This window comes from Larimichthys crocea, chromosome VII (genome assembly GCF_000972845.2).
Source record: "Larimichthys crocea isolate SSNF chromosome VII, L_crocea_2.0, whole genome shotgun sequence".
In the NCBI taxonomy this organism is placed as follows: Eukaryota; Metazoa; Chordata; class Actinopteri; family Sciaenidae; genus Larimichthys; species Larimichthys crocea.
In genome coordinates, this window is record NC_040017.1 from 1506621 (window position 1) to 1523821 (window position 17201).

Sequence of the window (17201 nt, forward strand, 5' to 3'; positions counted from 1 at the left end):
AGGGACTCCCACGACGCAATAATGAGGCCTCCAGAGATTGATGGCTGTTAGTGAAACATCTGAAGACAATGATCCAGTGTCAGGACAAAAAGTTCTGTGTTGGATCCTCAGAGAGAATCATGTTCAGTGTGAAAGCGATGACAGAGTGAGACAATGGAGTTTGTACAATGGTAAATAACTATTTAGATTGGATGAAATTTTGCAGAACAGAGTTTGCTTTAGTTATGGCAGCTGCTCATCTAAAACGTCGTCATTCTTGGCTACAGTTGCACACTGTATTACCGTATGCCTGTTCATATGGATAATGTTAGGTCCAGTATATAATACTACATGATTCATTGAGCTATCATATCTGAAACATGCAGGAACATTGACATTAAGCCAAATAATGAATATCCAGCTTTAGCTTCCGAAGCGATAACATGTCCTCCATTTATTTCAACAATGCAGCTTTTACCATGAATGTCTGGAAGGCACTGTACACAAAAACATGTTTTTATGTTCAAGTGGGTCCTGTCAGACTAAACTATTTGGAACGGGGCTACATTTGCCGTGACAGTGATGTATTGCAGAATGTGGTAGAATGATAAGGAGGGTAACCTGAGATTTCCCCCACACACACAGAGACAGACATGCATTCATGAGCTCCATTCTTGTTCACACAGACACACACACAAACCCCTGTACACAATTACCACAAGGATTGGGTAATTGTGTATGCCAGGCCTCTGTGGGGATGTTGCAGTTAAGCATTAATATTGACAACCTGACAGAGCGTGTAAAAAAATGAGGGGTGGAGGCTCATGAACTCCTCTCAGTATCAGTTAGAGCAAATGCAGTTCAGAGAACAGACAGTCATGTTGTGATTAACTGTGTAGGGCTGGAGGAAGTGACAGCCATGACTTCATCCTTTAGTCTACATCTCCAGCCAGTGTGAAATATTGAGGAGAATTTTTCACTGCAGGTCCTTAAGAATGCAGCGGTGTTGAGATCATCCAAAAGTGATAAAAGAAAAGAGGAAAGAAGAAAGACAGTGTAACACGATGTAACACACTGGTTTACAAATTGGAGTTCAGTTAAATTCTCCTTTTATGGACTTGTCTTGGTCTCAGCTACAAGTGAAGGACAACTTATAGTTCAGCACTGAATGGAGTTCAGTCAGGACACTGACCATTCAACCACTGATTGCAAGAATATGCAAATGTATTAGCAGACTGTGCTGTGGAAGCCAGCTGATCAGTGAAATAATGAAGTTACTGAAAAGCTATTTGATTCAGAAAACAGCAACGCTACCACAGCACTATTAACAAATGTACGTAGTTAAACGTATAACGGTAAATGCAAGGTTGAGTGATCATAGACGCATTATAGAGCCACGAGAGTCACGAGGAGACTGTCGGATCGGAAACAGCTGATCAGTTATGCGAGTTAAATGTTCGGTACATCAGAAGTTCTACAAGACATGTTTCCATCTTCCATGAACTCTTTTTTTTTTTTTCATGGAACCTGAAAAGTTTTTTGTTGAAGTTTCCATCAGCCTTTTATCCAGTGATACTTCAAAATGCATCAAAATGTGTTGATAAAAGTCAGATTTCAGAGATCAGTGTTACTGTATGCAGACTAAATGAGCGCTGGATGTTGGAGAGATCCTGGACATGTGTGACCGGATGCTGTATGGAACATGTGACTATATGTCATTCAGGAGGCAAAGTACACATGAACTCCACCTGTGTGCCGTTTACCCAGTCCCTCTCACTTTGCTTCTCACTAGCTGATAGCTTTGTATTGAGACCCTCCAATTAGATGCTCATTTCTCCCTAATCCTTACAAAATCATTAACGATTACATGGAGATGAATGTCCTTTGAATACCTTTGAAACCTTGAGATTCTCAGTCTGAGTTGAATTCTGTGTTTTGTTTGATGTTCGCATGCTAACACACTAAACTAAGATGATGATGATGGTAACATTATACTCGCTAAAGCATGTTAACATTGTCATTGTGAGCATTTTAGCATTGTCATTAGATTTCAGGCCACGCGTACACCCCAGACAGCAGCCTCAGTGGCTGTGAACTGCAGTTCCTCAAATGACCACCTGAGGCTGGCTACAGAACAGTCAGTCTCCATAAGTCCCCATGTTAAAATGTCCAACTTTACAGCAGAAGTAAACGTGTTTACAGCCTGGTACAAAAAACAGTTTTGGTCTCTATAGCTAATTTTCCTGTTCATGACGTGTGCTGTTACAGGTGGCTTGCTTGAGCAATCATTCAGCCCACCTCAGCTCCATTATATGTGATTATACTGTGACTACCTGAGGTTTGCATATGTATAGAAGCTGAATTATAACAATTTAAAGCAGCAGTCCACAAACTTAAGTGTAAATTATTAACCAAATAGTGTTTTAAGAGGATCAAGTGTTTCAGCTATGCCATCCTATGAAATGTGAATCCTTTTGTGGCCATAGGATTGGTTTCCATGATTTGGACACCCAACTGTTCCATCTTCTTTTAGAGCCAGAACCACTTGTCCTCTCTGCTTCAGAGGTTCTTTGTGGTTTGCCTCAATCCCTGACCACAAATCCCTGACTCTGAGTAAACTACTGCTGAATGAGGCTGCAATATGTTAAATCTCCATATGACATATGTGGTGTTGAGCTTCGCCTTAGTGTGCCTACACTTTTCTTTAATGTACCATGTATGTACAGAGAATCCAACCAATGAACATGTTCCTTTATGACACAAGAGTCACCATCTGATTATTTAGCTTTGATCAGCAATTTGTTGATGATACTGGAGTAGATCCAGATGTTTGCCCTCTCACGTGAACACACGCTCATACTCTTGATGTAGTTGGCAGAGTGCACATGTGTAGAGGACAAGAAGAAAAAAGTGTGATTCCCAAGAGCTGAAGATCTTAAAACAAGGAACCCAACATAAAAGGAAGACGCACTTATTGGTTCCAGCACCTGGGGCCACACACAGTTCACAGACTACAAGGTCTTCATGTTCCAAAAGCATTAGCACATTTCACACACAATACACAGTACAGGCTGACTATAGAAAGTTTTGATTTTCATGCCAAAATCATATCATTTTTTTAGGGAAGTTACTTTGAGAGTGTAATCTTATGTCAAATTATATCAAACCATATAACAAATTACTCTTTAGAAAAAAAAAAGTTACATTACCCATTTAATAGCTTTCTGTTATGTACAACATCTATACTGACCATCAATGGCTAGCTTAGCCCTGGTGACTGCCCTCCAGATGTTCTGTCTAAACAGTGAAGCAGCAGGATACAAAGCTACAACTCTAAACAAGACCCGTGCTGTGTCTCAGTTCACATCCTAACATACTTATGGTTGCTTTTTTGAGTGTAAAAGTGTGTTCACTATTTTGGCTATGCAGAGGAAGAGGAGGGACCAAGAGAGGAAGGTTGCAGTAAATACCACAATATACAAATGTTAGTTGTCCATAAGCTGAATATTTATATGTTGGCAGTCAAACGTGTAAAAAAAACAATACTCAGAAAGTTGTGATAATTTCTGGTAGGTGCACGTTGGTCGTACTTAAATTAAGACAACACTACCCTGCTGAACTAAAGGAAGTATCCAAATTGAGACACATTACATGGTACTTATAAATATTGCATATTAGTAGATAGCTAGTGGGCCATGAAGACAAAAGTAGACAAACCCCTGAGTTACCAGAACACCCACAGTTACTGTGCCAAGCTCCCCCCGTCTCCACTGAATGTACAGAGGCAAACTTGTTCTTAACTCACTGATCCAACTCATGATAAAAGAGGATGAAGACCTTCTGGAGACACGTCCACCACTTCTCATGTGTCACTGTTTGGAGGCCAATGATGCCTTCTATGTAACGTTATGGCAAGCAACATTTATTTTTTGTTTGTTTCTGTATTGTTGAAAGTGAAGGGCACAAAAATAATGTTCTCCTTCACTGTTGTCCACAGCTGCTAAAACTAAACTTCCTGACCCAACGTTGCACCATTTTGGCAGGTTTTCAGCAAATGACTATGGAGCTTCCAAGTGAATTCCACCTCATTTTACATAAAGTAATGCAAGGTGGAGTGATCATGGACGCAACAAAGAAAGTGAATAGGGCCAAACTTCTGCTTGTAATGTTGATCTTTGCTCTGATCAATAGGTCTTCACCATAAGACATCAAACAGGCTGACATCCAAAATGCTGAAGTAACGTTACGCTATGATAAGAATGTGCTCCACCTGTTTTTATTTAATTCAATTCAATTCAATTTTATTCATACAGCAACAAATGATTGCAGAAGTTATTTCATGTCACGTTCCATATAGATCAGGTTTAGACTGTACTCTATCATATAATTTACAGAAACCCCAAAGTTCCCAACATGAACAAATACTTGGTGATAGTGGCAAGTAAGAACCTCGAGCAGAACCCAGATCATAGTGGACGATTGATTGGGTTTTGAGAGGGAGAGACAAAGATACACAGCAGCAATAATAGTAATGGTAACTACAACTATAACTATAATAAAAATATGACTAGTTGTAGTAATATTGATGATAATCATAATATGACTATTATTTGTAGTGGACGTCATCAGGACTACAGCAGCAAGCTCGACAAACCTAATCTAGGTGCAGCCACGATCAATGAGAAGCTGTGAGACGAGAAAGCAGAAAAACTCTGGAGAAGAAGCTAAGTTAGTAACATGCATTAATGGGACATAAAAGTGTACAGATGAGGAGAAAAACTTACCTGAGTCAGTCCTAACTATAAGCTCTGTCAAAAAGGATTGTCTTAAGCCTGCTCTTTAAATGTGGAGAGGTTGTCTTCCTCCTGAACCAAAGCGTTGGAGCTGGTTTCACATTTAAACTGGTGCATCCAAAATTTCCAAGAATTTTAGAGAAATATGGTGACTGAAACATTAAATAAACCTTTACACTGCAATGCCTGCTTCTGTTCTTTCTGCCATGGATAAAGCTTTCATGTCATGCTGCTGCTCACTGTTAAGTTCATCCTCTCTGACATGGACAGCTCAAAAAATATAAAAGAGCATGGTTGTCACAGTTGTATGTAATCGTAATATCCCCATATTGAGTTCAGATGGGGGAGGCTGACACACAGAGTAGGGTGTGGAGACAAATGAATTAACACAAATCACTTAAGATGGAGAGTAGCAGCAATATTCCATGATAAGTAAAGACGATGGTGCACAACTGAATATGTAAAAACTTAATGTAATATATAATATGTATTATAACAGTTAATGGAAGCACACACTGATTCACATTTTATGGTGCTGAATTTCAAAAATGTACTCTCGAGCAACAATTTATCAGAAACATGACAACAGAGGGACGGAAGAAAAGGACATGGTTTTACTTTGGATCAGGCTCAGGTCCCATCCCAGATGAGCTAAGTGGTCCAGCGTGTGGCATGAGACCGCTTTGAAGACGTCAGTGATTAATGGTCTGTGTGAAAGTCCTCTGCTGTGTTGGTTACATCACTCTCTGTCCAACATGACACCTGATACCTTGTCAAACCAAAAAAGATCATGTCACATCAGAGTCTAGAGTTTCATGTGTTTTTAGTATGGCGGTCTTTGATCCGCTGATGTCACATTGAAAACAGACTCTGTGGATAGCATGAGAACACCCGTCATAAAATGAACCTTTTACGGCCTGTGCGTATGCAGGCTTGACCGCATGTTTTCCCCTCTCCACCATGTTGTTAAAATGCTATGAGACACACACACAGACACTCACACACAGTTTTATGGTAGGCTATGAGCTATACTGTACTGTATGTGCACACTTCCTGTAAGTGAAAAAAAAAATAAAAGCATTATGTAATCCAACTCAACCCTGTGATTCAGAGGTGCTCCACTGAGAGATCAGAACCAGTGAGAAATGGAAGTCACCATAAATATGATTGATACTAACCATAACAATGCCTCAATCAATCAATAGGTTTGGCTGTAGACGACTGAACTGAACTGGACTGAACTGAACTGAACAGGAGAAAACCAAAGTTCAGACCTGGTTTGTCAAAACAACAAAAAACATCTGTTGAGTGATTCTGATAGAGTGGACAGATGGGTTGGAACCACAGACTGTATGAAATATGGACGCTGTATCCGTGATGTCACCCACAGGTTTCTGAAGAGACGCTGTGAAGCTCAGCGCGGTGGCTCTGGCCTTCTTGGCAGGCAAAGATCTGGAGCTGAGGTGGGCTGAATGAACCCTGGTTGTTCCAACAAGACACCTGTGACGACACAGACCTGTTAGTCAAAGCTGTCACTCTTAATGCATAACTTTAAGTTACAGTACAGTTGTCATGAACAGAGAAATTAGCTATAGAGACCAAAACAGAGAGAAATTAGCTATAGAGACCAAAACAGTTTTTTGTACCAGGCTGTACATCTTGGAAATTTTACGATGGGGACTTATGGAGACTGACTCACTTCTGGAGTCACCCTTGAGTGGATGTTTGAGGGACTGTAGTTTTTAGTTTGTTAATTTTTAGCACTTTCACTTCACAGCCATTCCTTGCTTGGCCATTCTGAACGGCTCTTGTCCAATAACAGAAACTGTTACTGTTCAGTATTTTGACTCTGCATGTGGTGGTGTGCATTTTGCTGCAGTAAGGGTCTAAAAGTGTGGAGATGGAGTTTTTTTCCTAGTTTTCCTGCACGTTTACCTAAAGCTACCTACAGTAGTAGCAGAGCTAAGCAGCCAGCAGCTCATTACCTACAGTACATTGCCTCCTCACAGTTTAGGGTAATGTTAACAGCTCTGTCCTGATTTTTATGGGAACAAACCAGTGTTACCTGTGATATGTTGTAAACACATAGGGTAGTCTTTAATGTTTAAAGTGGAAACAGGTATGTGAGTGTGTAAAGACTGAGACAACAGTCTGATCTTACTTCAGACTAACACCAAAACAACACTGTTATTTTTAACAGTTGTATTTCCTCTCCATTTTCCCCCCCTTTTTAATCCTTAGCTGGTGATTTTAGCCTCAGTCTCGTCGTATTTGTGCATGAGGCCACCAAGTTCATTCAAGTTTTACAAGACTTTTGTTTTAAAACAAGTCAGCTGGAAACATTTTTTTAAAAATCAGCTGGAGACCAACTTATGTTAACTGTAAAGTTATCTTAATAGCCAGAGCTGATAGAATCTGTCAGTGATAACTGTCATTTAAGCCAGTTAAATTGATGGTTGCTGGCTCGAAATTAGAAGGCTGCTTTTGTTTATCTCTGTCTGACATGAAGAATTTCTGGCACCGTCATCATTGCAAACCTCGTGAGAAGAGAAAACTTGACAGACGTGGCAAGGAGGAGGCAGGACGGTCGGTTAAGCTGACTTTTAATCTCAGCAGAAAGAACAGAATACACTTCATGGCTTTATCCCTGGCAGTGTTTTTCTGTGTGTGTGTGTGTGTGTGTGTTAGATGTCCTCCAGACTTCTTCTTCTGCGGCTGACTCGCTGCGAGACGGTCCACTGAAACGTCGCCTCCCTTCAGAGAGGCTCATCAGCGTGGAGCGAGGCGAGCCGCTCTAGTGTAAACTTGTTAAGCAAACACAGCATGTTGTGATGAAAACCATGCTGCCTAAACTCCACGCCTTTACAAGATAATAACAGTCAGCGTTATTACAGCTGAAGATTAGCTCTTACTCCAATTCATCCTTCCTTTTCTCCCCCAAACTTTCCCCAAACTTCCCTCCTAACCCTCTTTTTCCTCCTCGCTTGAACATGCTATGGCTGCTCGCCAAAGCAGAGCAGAGGCCACTGTGTGGGATCAAAGCTGACTGGCATCTTCAGTGGATTCGGTTCCATCTTCCTTCAGATTACAAAAGGAGTTTTTGTTCTTTGGGAGAGCAAGCGTGTTTTTAAAATGTGCAAAGTCTCTGTGAGGCAGAGTGAATTGCTCTTTGTTGGTGTCTTCAGCAGGACGGCAGGCTGGATCCCAAAGGTGCTGCTCGCTCTCACTTTTTCAGCAACTTGACCTTTGCTATCCAACTGCGACTCAGTGTAACATCTCTAAATACCTTTACTTTGCCACAATCTGTGCAGCAGCTAAGAAGACTGAAGAAGAAGACTGTCTATTATGGAAAAACTGCTTTTCTCCTCATGGTATATACACATTATTTACAACATTTGTAAAACTGTTGTTGCAGGCATAAAAACTATAAAACCACAAGGACCGGACTGTAAAGAGCTGCTTTTTTTGGTGTATTTTTTTTAGCATGCTGCTTTTCATTACAGCCAAGATGATTGCTGAAACATTAGGAGAGCAGTTAACTAAGCCCGGCCCTTATTTTGCAAAGTCTCCATGGCAACTTAAATCTATGTAGGCGCCGGAAATACCCCAATTTAGTCCTCATTACGTTTTTTTACTTTGTGGGGAGCAAAGAGGAGGTAGAAGGGAGAGGGAAGGGATACAGAGGGACTAATGTCTCTTCAGCTTGTCAGGAAGGTAAATCAGAGTGGGCAGAAGGTGCAGATACTGACAATATATATGTATATACAGTGTGTGTATGTGTGTGTGTGTGTGTGTGTGTGTGTGTGTGGCAGTAGTAGAAAGTTACAATTTTAACTTTACTTGAGTATTTCTATTTTCTGCTGCTTTATACTAAAACACTTTAGTTACGTTTCAGATTCAGATGAATAACACAAAGTAGAACCAGCAAACTGAGTCTTCATTATGAGTATTTTTATTTTTCGTACTTTAAGTATATTTTATTGCTTATATTGTACTTCAAAGGCAAAATTGAATGCAGGAATAAGAGTATTCCTACACTGTGATATTGCTATTACTTAAGCATAAAAGTGAGTACCTCTTCTACTACTCATTTAATCCCCCTCGGTTGTGGTCTTCTACCTTACAAAGCCAAATGTTTCGAGCTCTGTTCCAGTGTCGGTGAACTGTGATGTTCAGATTTCTGTGATGCTGTCTGTGATTTTTGGCAGAATTATTGTCTGAGCTTTGGCTGAGACACCAAAGAACTTGTCAGAGATTCTCCCTTAGGTGTCTCCAGCACTGTCTCACAGTAGCTGTGTAGTTTGTGCTGTCAGAATGTGTTCTCTGGGGTAGGATTTGTCCCTATTCACAGTGCAACATGTAACATTATATATAAATGTGCATACGTATGACTAGTTTTCAAAATGATCAACAGGATATGACAAAATAAAACAAACAGTTTTCTATAGTGATGCAGAGATGACTACTCAAGTTAGCATGCTAATCAGCTAGCCCTGGTCTGTACTGTCTAATAGTACTTCAACCTTAAGAGGCCCTAGTAGCATCCAGTCTGTCCTCAGTCCAACAACACCAAGGAGGGTTCTTACCAGGTTTATCTCTTGAACCCTCCATAACCCCCGCTCAGGCCTCTGGAGGTGGGTGTTGATTGATGCCGCCCTCCATCTCGCTTTTGTTTCTCCCATAGAGTTAAGAAGGTGACCTGACCCAGTCGGTATCACATACAATGATATTAAAAGTTGAAAGTACAACATTCTACTGAAAATATTCATACGTAAAAGTCAAATTAAAGTCTGTTCAGAGCTTCGATCAGTCTGATGTGCTCCTGACTGCATCCTGTTATAAGACATAATTAAATCCACACACTGCTGAAAACACACATGTGGCTGTGGTCTGACTGTATATTACACTATCTCATCTTCAGTTGAAGACCATCAATCCTTCACTTTAAAAACAAGATTGGTACGGGGAAACGACACCGCCAATAAATTCTTGCGGATGAAGTCTTTACTGTTAACCCCACGACCACAACCCTGATCCTTTAGATTTATTGATTTAAACCACAGCCTCTCTCCCTATGCCTGACCTGAGCCAAGATTTAGATATGGCGACACAGGCGCCAGTGAAATAGGCTAAAGCGGTTTGTGTTGACTTTGAAGCCCCAGCTGCAAGCCCTGCTGTATTATGTAAGGTTCCAATAAACAAAGAGATAAATCACAGCAAATATTCAAGCATCACTTCAGGTGGAACATCAAACTCATTTAATCTGCTGACACGTTTCACTGAGACCTAATGCCAGTCACCATTAGCTAGAAAACCTCTGACCCCATTCACAAGAAACGCATAAACTTCTGTGTGAACCTACACATCAAAGGGTGTTATGGGTAACTGTAGGTCACAGAGGAGCCAATGCACATACCACCCAAATCTGGACTTGTCATGACTAAACATTTCAGTCAAAAAGAAATGACTTCTCAGTGTCAAAAAGGCTCCAGTTTATGGGTTAAAACACCAGCTATGAACCATTAAGTTTCAGATCTGAGCGTCTTTGCTGACCATCCTTTCACCATCATTATTAGGACAAGCTTTTAGTTTGTCCAGTTATGGATTCTGACCAGGTGCAGCGGCAGTAGCTCTGTAGGAAACTTGGGAGCTTGCCGATTACCAGTTTAACTCCCGCATGGAAGTATGTAGGGTGGACTGCAGTGGCGGCTTGCCAATAGAAGGCGGTATGACATCACCCTCCCTAAGCCACAAAAAAAACAAAAAAACATTTCAAATTAAAAATAATAATAATAATATTAAATAATTCATAATTTCAATATTTGTGTGTTTAAATAATGTTATACATCCATTAATGTGTTATTAAAATCCAGTGCACAGCAACATGCTGGCCCTTGTCTGCATGTCTCAGCTGTTCTGGGGCACTAGAGAAATCGCTCCGACGAGGCGGATCTATGAAGGATCTATTAAATTTTTTTTGTTTCAAATCTTTTTTTTTTATAATTATTTCCACAATGAATATACAAGTAACAATGATACATTGAAGATGTACTGTATAGCCATATCAAAAAGAATTGGGCTCAGTGGGCGGCCTTGACGCGTTCCACAGCCTAGCCATTTGTCTGAACCATTGCAGTGAGGGAAGTATAGAGAAATTTGATCCAGCCTGTAAACATAGGGCCAAAGCCATACCTATCTAGGACTGAAAACAAATATTTACGTTTGACGCGATCAAACGCCTTCTCTGCGTCTATAGAAATAATGCACTCTGGAATTTGTATGTGGGAAGACGTATACAGCACATCGAGAAGGTGGCGGATATTAAACAACAAATGGCAGTTTTTGAAACCTGTTTGATCAGTGGATATCATGTGAGGAAGGGCCTCATCCAGTCTGAGGGCTAGGACTTTTGCTAGGATTTTAGCATCCGGGTTGAGCAGCGAGATAGGCTGATAGGAGGCACAGTCAGCTGGATCTTTCCCTTTCTTTGCTAGAAACTTTATCACTCCCTCCGTCAACGATGATTTAAAAAAAAAGGGATGATTGTTCTTTTTGGGTATTTTCTTTCATGTTTGCATTTGGCCAGTGCATCCCAGACAGTGAGCGCTGATACATGTGGAGTATTGTTAACATCGAGAAAAAAGGAGATCTGCTCCTCCATAAACTTGACAAATTTATCGTCTGAAAGAAGAGTTGAATTAAATCGCCAGTGCCTAATGGGTTTTGGAATTCTTGGAAAAGTCATTGACACTACCAAGGGGGCATAGTCAGAAATAACTATGCTTTGATAATCACAAGAGCTGATCTGGGGAACGATCCTGTCATCTACAAACATGTAGTCTATTCTGGTGTACGTATGATGAACGTGGGAGAAAAAGGAGTACGTCCTATCCTTAGGAGATCTCAGAAATTGCACTCAGACAGAAAGGATTGGATGTATAAGGCTGACTTACTTCTTGTGGCTGGTTTGGTGGAAGAGTGATCTAGTTCTGGGTCAAACCAGCAATTAAGCGTGCATTGAGGCATTTGTCGCCCTATTTCGTATAAAGAAAATAAAGAGCACCATCATGTAACAGTATGACCGTTTGTATCAGCTGGCTGTGAATACTGCAAACTGGAAGTAATACTACCGCCAGAAGAAAGAAGGGCTCTAAGTGAGTTTAAACATTGTAAATGGTGCGGCATACATGTATGCAGTACCATCAGCCCCTGTGAACATTGCACAGTAGCATACAGAAAGGCTAATAACATAGCTACCAAGTCAGGCATCCCCATCAAAGTGTCGAAAGTCAAGAGAACAAAAAGGACATTCATCCTTATTAGGGAATACAAATAAAACATGGAACATAGCATAGTGTCAATAGTATTGAAGGCACCTGGTTTCAAGTTCAATAAGTCGCACGACAGCACGAAGTGTTTCCTCCCACCTTCTTTGCTGTGATAAAATAGAATTTCCCTTTGAGGAAATAAAATATCTATTGTATCTATTCTATTTAAATACTTGCAAAACTAAGAGCATTCCCGTGAGGTATACATGTATTGCTAATTAGCAAATGGTAGCATGTTAAACCAAGATGGTGAACATTATAACCATTTGCATGTTAAGACTGTTATGACTATGTTAAGATAACAATGTTAGCATTCAGCTTAGTTGAGCCTAAGTACAGTCTCATACAGCTATTAGCATGGTGGCTAACAGACCACTCAGCTGAAGTGGTAAACTTGAGAAAACCAATATGGATGCAATCAGATCCACACTAACCAAATGTGCTGTTTTACCTCACCTCACTGCAAGCTTTTCTGTTACCTTTTCTTCCACTCATTCTACAGCTAAACTTATCATTCACATTGACATTATTTACTCTACTAAATACATCACTAGGACATATGTTACTGGGACTGACCCTGAAACAAACCAGGTACAGTATAGGAAAGTCACTACAAGTTCACATGTAGGCCTATACACCGCCCAACATACTTCTGTTTGTCAGAGTAACACATCACAATGAAAGGACTAACCCCCTAAAAGCACAAAGCAGTAAACAATTTCCATTCTCAGGATGGAAAAATCGGTCTCCCACAGCCTGTAATGGAATAACATCAAGGGAAGGAACTTTCTTACAGAACTTATAGGTCTTCTGAAAAAGCGCAAGATCATTTGTCACCCAAGGGATTCTCTCAAAGACCTCCACAGCAACTGTTTGGCCTAAAATGGTGTTAGTGGTCAAGATCCAAAGAGACCTTTGAAGATTAAAATGTGCACTTCGCATCTTAAGAGTGACTTGACAGAGCAAAGAAAAATGTGTCTCTAAGTGCAAGTAGACACAAGAAGAGAAGGAAATCTGGAAAGTAGTTTGAAAAGACGTCAGTGCTGCAGCCACACTTTGTCATAACTCCAGTGAATAAAACATTGTGTAACTCTTCCACAATATAATAACAGATTTAACTAATTTTGCCAAATTTATGCTACATATAAAATAATTAGGTGAATGATGCCTTTGTCGTTCTCACTCTCCCCGCCTGTCTGTTCTTGCACTATGTAACTTTGTGCTCCAGGTACGATCACCCACGAAAAGTATGTAACACCTTATAGCATTAAGTCACACACCACCAACTATTTGACTGATTTTGGTGAAACTGACCTTACTTGATGTATGGCTGTTAGCATATATATTTATTTTTTCATAGTGGGATTACACTCTGAAACTGGGGGCATAATATAATATTGTTTTATGGGATCAATTAATGTGTTATTGTCCAGAGAAATCAAGAGATGCTTATGCAAAAATCTGTACAAAGTGATATATATACAGCATATAAGTAATGTTCGTCAGAGAGACACAACACGTTGTGGATTTTACTGAATTAAAATTCAGCCCTCTGTTCTCTTTCTGTCCAGAGATTGAAGCTTCAAAACTTCAAAAGGAACGTGGTGCATGAAAAACAGCCCAAGACAAAGAATATATCAGGTTTCTTGTTGCTGCATGGCGTTTGGGTGGAAGTAGAATCTAAATCACAAGTAAAGAGGCTCAGATTCTGTCATGTCCTTTTGTATCTTACATTGCATACTTTAGTGAATGGTAGTTAATTTTAGGTATAGCTTGAATTCAGTGTTTTTCCCACCCACAAAGGAGCCTCTGTTAAATAAGTGGTGATCTTGATATATTTCCTGGGGCCTTGGCTTAGCAGATGAACTTCACAGGCAGTTGTTTACAGCGCTCCACATGCATTTAATTCTGCAACGCTGGTCATTCTGACTTTGCGGTTCAGTCAATGTAAAGAAAGGCCAACTTAAAGCCTCAGCGGTTCCCATGGACTGGGAAACATTAACCCTTCATGCTCATTAGCCATGTGAGCTGGGTCTGAATAGGTGGACAAGCCTCTGGTTGGAGAAGAGCTGGGGGGGTGGGAGGCAGACTCTTGGCAGAGGCCAGTGTCAACTGCTGTGTTGTTGTGTGAAGCAGATAATGTGATTTCCGGACCAGAGTTCTCTTCACACCTCTCTGCGGCAGCGGCCCACTGTGAGGTAAAAGTCTTTAAGATGAGCTCCAAGAGGGTGATTTTCTAAACACACTGGACCAAAGCTCACAGTCAATAGAGCCCTGATCCATTCAGGATGCTACAAGTCCAGGTCTGTTAAACTGGCTCAAGACTCAAACAGTTATAGTGACACAGGAAGACACTGCAGGCCTACGCTTCTTTACTTTAAAGATGTGTGAGGAGGTGAAACGGGTGGAGCAGCTATGTAGGCCAGTGGAACAGAAGAGTAATGGCTGACGGCTTAAGCAAGATGATTTAATTTCCAGACAAACATTTTCAAACATTTTATTGATGTAGTGTCACACAAGAAGTCATTTCTCACACCTAAGTAGTCCAGATCACACAGAATTCCCGCTCTCTGATTGTTTTTATTATTAGGAGTACTTCAGCCTGCTTGGTCACTGTGTGAATCATGGCCCATTCCACCCTGCCACACCCGTCATTATAAACACATTTCACTTTGCCAAGTTTTGTCTAAACTCTTGGAACAGGCTTTAAAGTCTAGTGGAGATTGCAGAGTTTACAGAAATATTAATGTGTCAGGCTACATTACAAGAAAGTCTGCCTAACAAAATGTACTGTTTTCCATTTATTGGTAATAGTGCAACAATTTTAAAGTGACATCTTGTGTTTGAATAATTCTCTCAAGCTATGTCACACTTTGGAACAGGTCATTTAGACTTTTAGTGTGAGAATATGTGATTACTGTTTCACAGATTTAAAAAGTATATTTTTGTGTTTTTGAAGCAATGAAAATGAATAACTAGATACACTGTAAGTTACCCGATCATTCATATTAATATATAACACATCCAACATTCCTGCAGATCATCATGGAAGTTACTGATTATTATTGATCATCCATTTTTTGCCATAACTTGCTAATAAGTATATAAATGAGTGGACAGCCACCAGCAAAAGTGAGCAACCACACTTACTGTGACACTTAATTTTATCCTTGTGACAGGTGGACAATGAATTTCTTCACTTTTCTTATTTCTGCATTAACAGTGGATCATACACTGTTGGATCAACACTAAATGACACCTTGTTACGTAGGTGTCACTCATAGTGTTGAATCGACAGAAAATGTATCCTCCAACTACTTCCTCTCAGTTTTACAGAGTGTTTTAGCTTCTTTTAGCTCATTGTTTTGGTTCTACAGCCAGCAACTTTAATATTTTGAGTCACTATTGTCAACCACGTTTTATTCAGCTGTTTTAGCGAAAAAGCTCAGATAAACTCATTATACGCCACCTGTCCTTGATTAAACAGAGGACAAACACAGTTGGCGTCTAGCAGCATTTAGCAGTTAAAGCACCAATGTAACAAGGGCAAATGCAGAGTTTAACATGTTAATTATGTTATGTGTTATATTGCGCATATATTGGACTGGAAACATGATTTAAAATATATTAATGCTGCTCTGCATCTCCTGCTTGCATAAACAAGCCACTGTTTGCTAACATTTTAGCCATACGATGATGAATTGTGAATGTGTAATGTGATTAATATGTGTTGTCATATGAGAATGAAATATTGATGCCTTAAACATTTAAAACAGCATGAAGTGATGTTAGACACTGGGAGCCACAATAGGGGGCAATGGATAGTTGTTTTTATTGGCAACATAATGTCAATATTTAAGTCTACAACTCTGCTGGAACCTTGACACACCCAATCAAAACTATTTAAATCCACTCAATCACTCCAGCTTATATGTTTTCTCTTCTGATTTCACCATCCACCTCGAGCTCCCTTGTTTTCTTTGCCCCTCTTCTCTGTCTCTTCTATGAACTCACTGGAAAGGGAGAGAAAATGATAGCTTTGGTTGTTTGTTCACTCAAGACAAGCAACATTTTACTAGTTGTGTGAGTAATTACAGATTTCTGGAAGTAGAAGAGGTGAAATATCTGCGGGGTGAATGCTGGGTCAGAAAAACAATAACACAAGAGAACATGGTTCACATCCCAGCTTGTGCAAAAAGTTCATTTTGGTTTCTTTTAAGCGTGTCCTTTTAAGTAACCGCTTATTGTCATCAGGGTCACAATAGGTTATCTTTGGGCGAATGGCAAAGTACACCCTGGACAAGTCACCAACTCATCACAGGGCACATAGAGACACAATTTAGTCATCAGTTAACCTGTTAAGGTCATGTCTTTGGACTGTGAGGAAGCCGGAGTACCCCGGAGAAAACCCATGCATGACACGGGGAGAACATGCAGACTCCACACAGAAAGGCCCCAGCCGAGGTTCAAACCAGGAAACTTCTTTTTGTTTTTTTCTTTAAGATATTCTTTTGGCCTTTATTTGACAGAGACGGTTGAAGAGTGAAAGGAAATGTGTGGAGAGAGAGATGGGGAAAGATCCACAGGTCAGATTCGAACCCTGGGATTCAAGCAAGGACTGAGCCTTCGTACATGGGCTAAACGACACCCCTCCCCGGAACCTTCTTGCTGTGAGGTGACAGTGCTAACCACTGCACCACCCATTTGGTCGTTTATTAATTAATCACAATTAAAATCTCAATTGGGGTGTTGTTTAGCTCAGTCGGTAGAGCAGCCACCCCATGTACAAAGGCTCAGTCCTTGCTGCAGCGTCCCAGGGTTCGAATCCGACCTGCGGGTCTTTGCTGCATGTCATTCCCCATCTCTCTCTCCCCACATTCCTGTTACTCTTCAGCTATATCTATACAATAAAAGCTTGAAAAAAAAAATCTCAACCACAGCATCGGCAGAAAATACTCATGGGTTGTTTAGGATGATTCTGATGAGCAATGTTGTTTGTCATTTAGATATGAAGACTTGTTAAGACAGACAACACACCCATCTCAGTCCTTTCCAGCTTGGTCAACTGATCTCCATCCATCCCCTCCCTGTGTAATGTAAT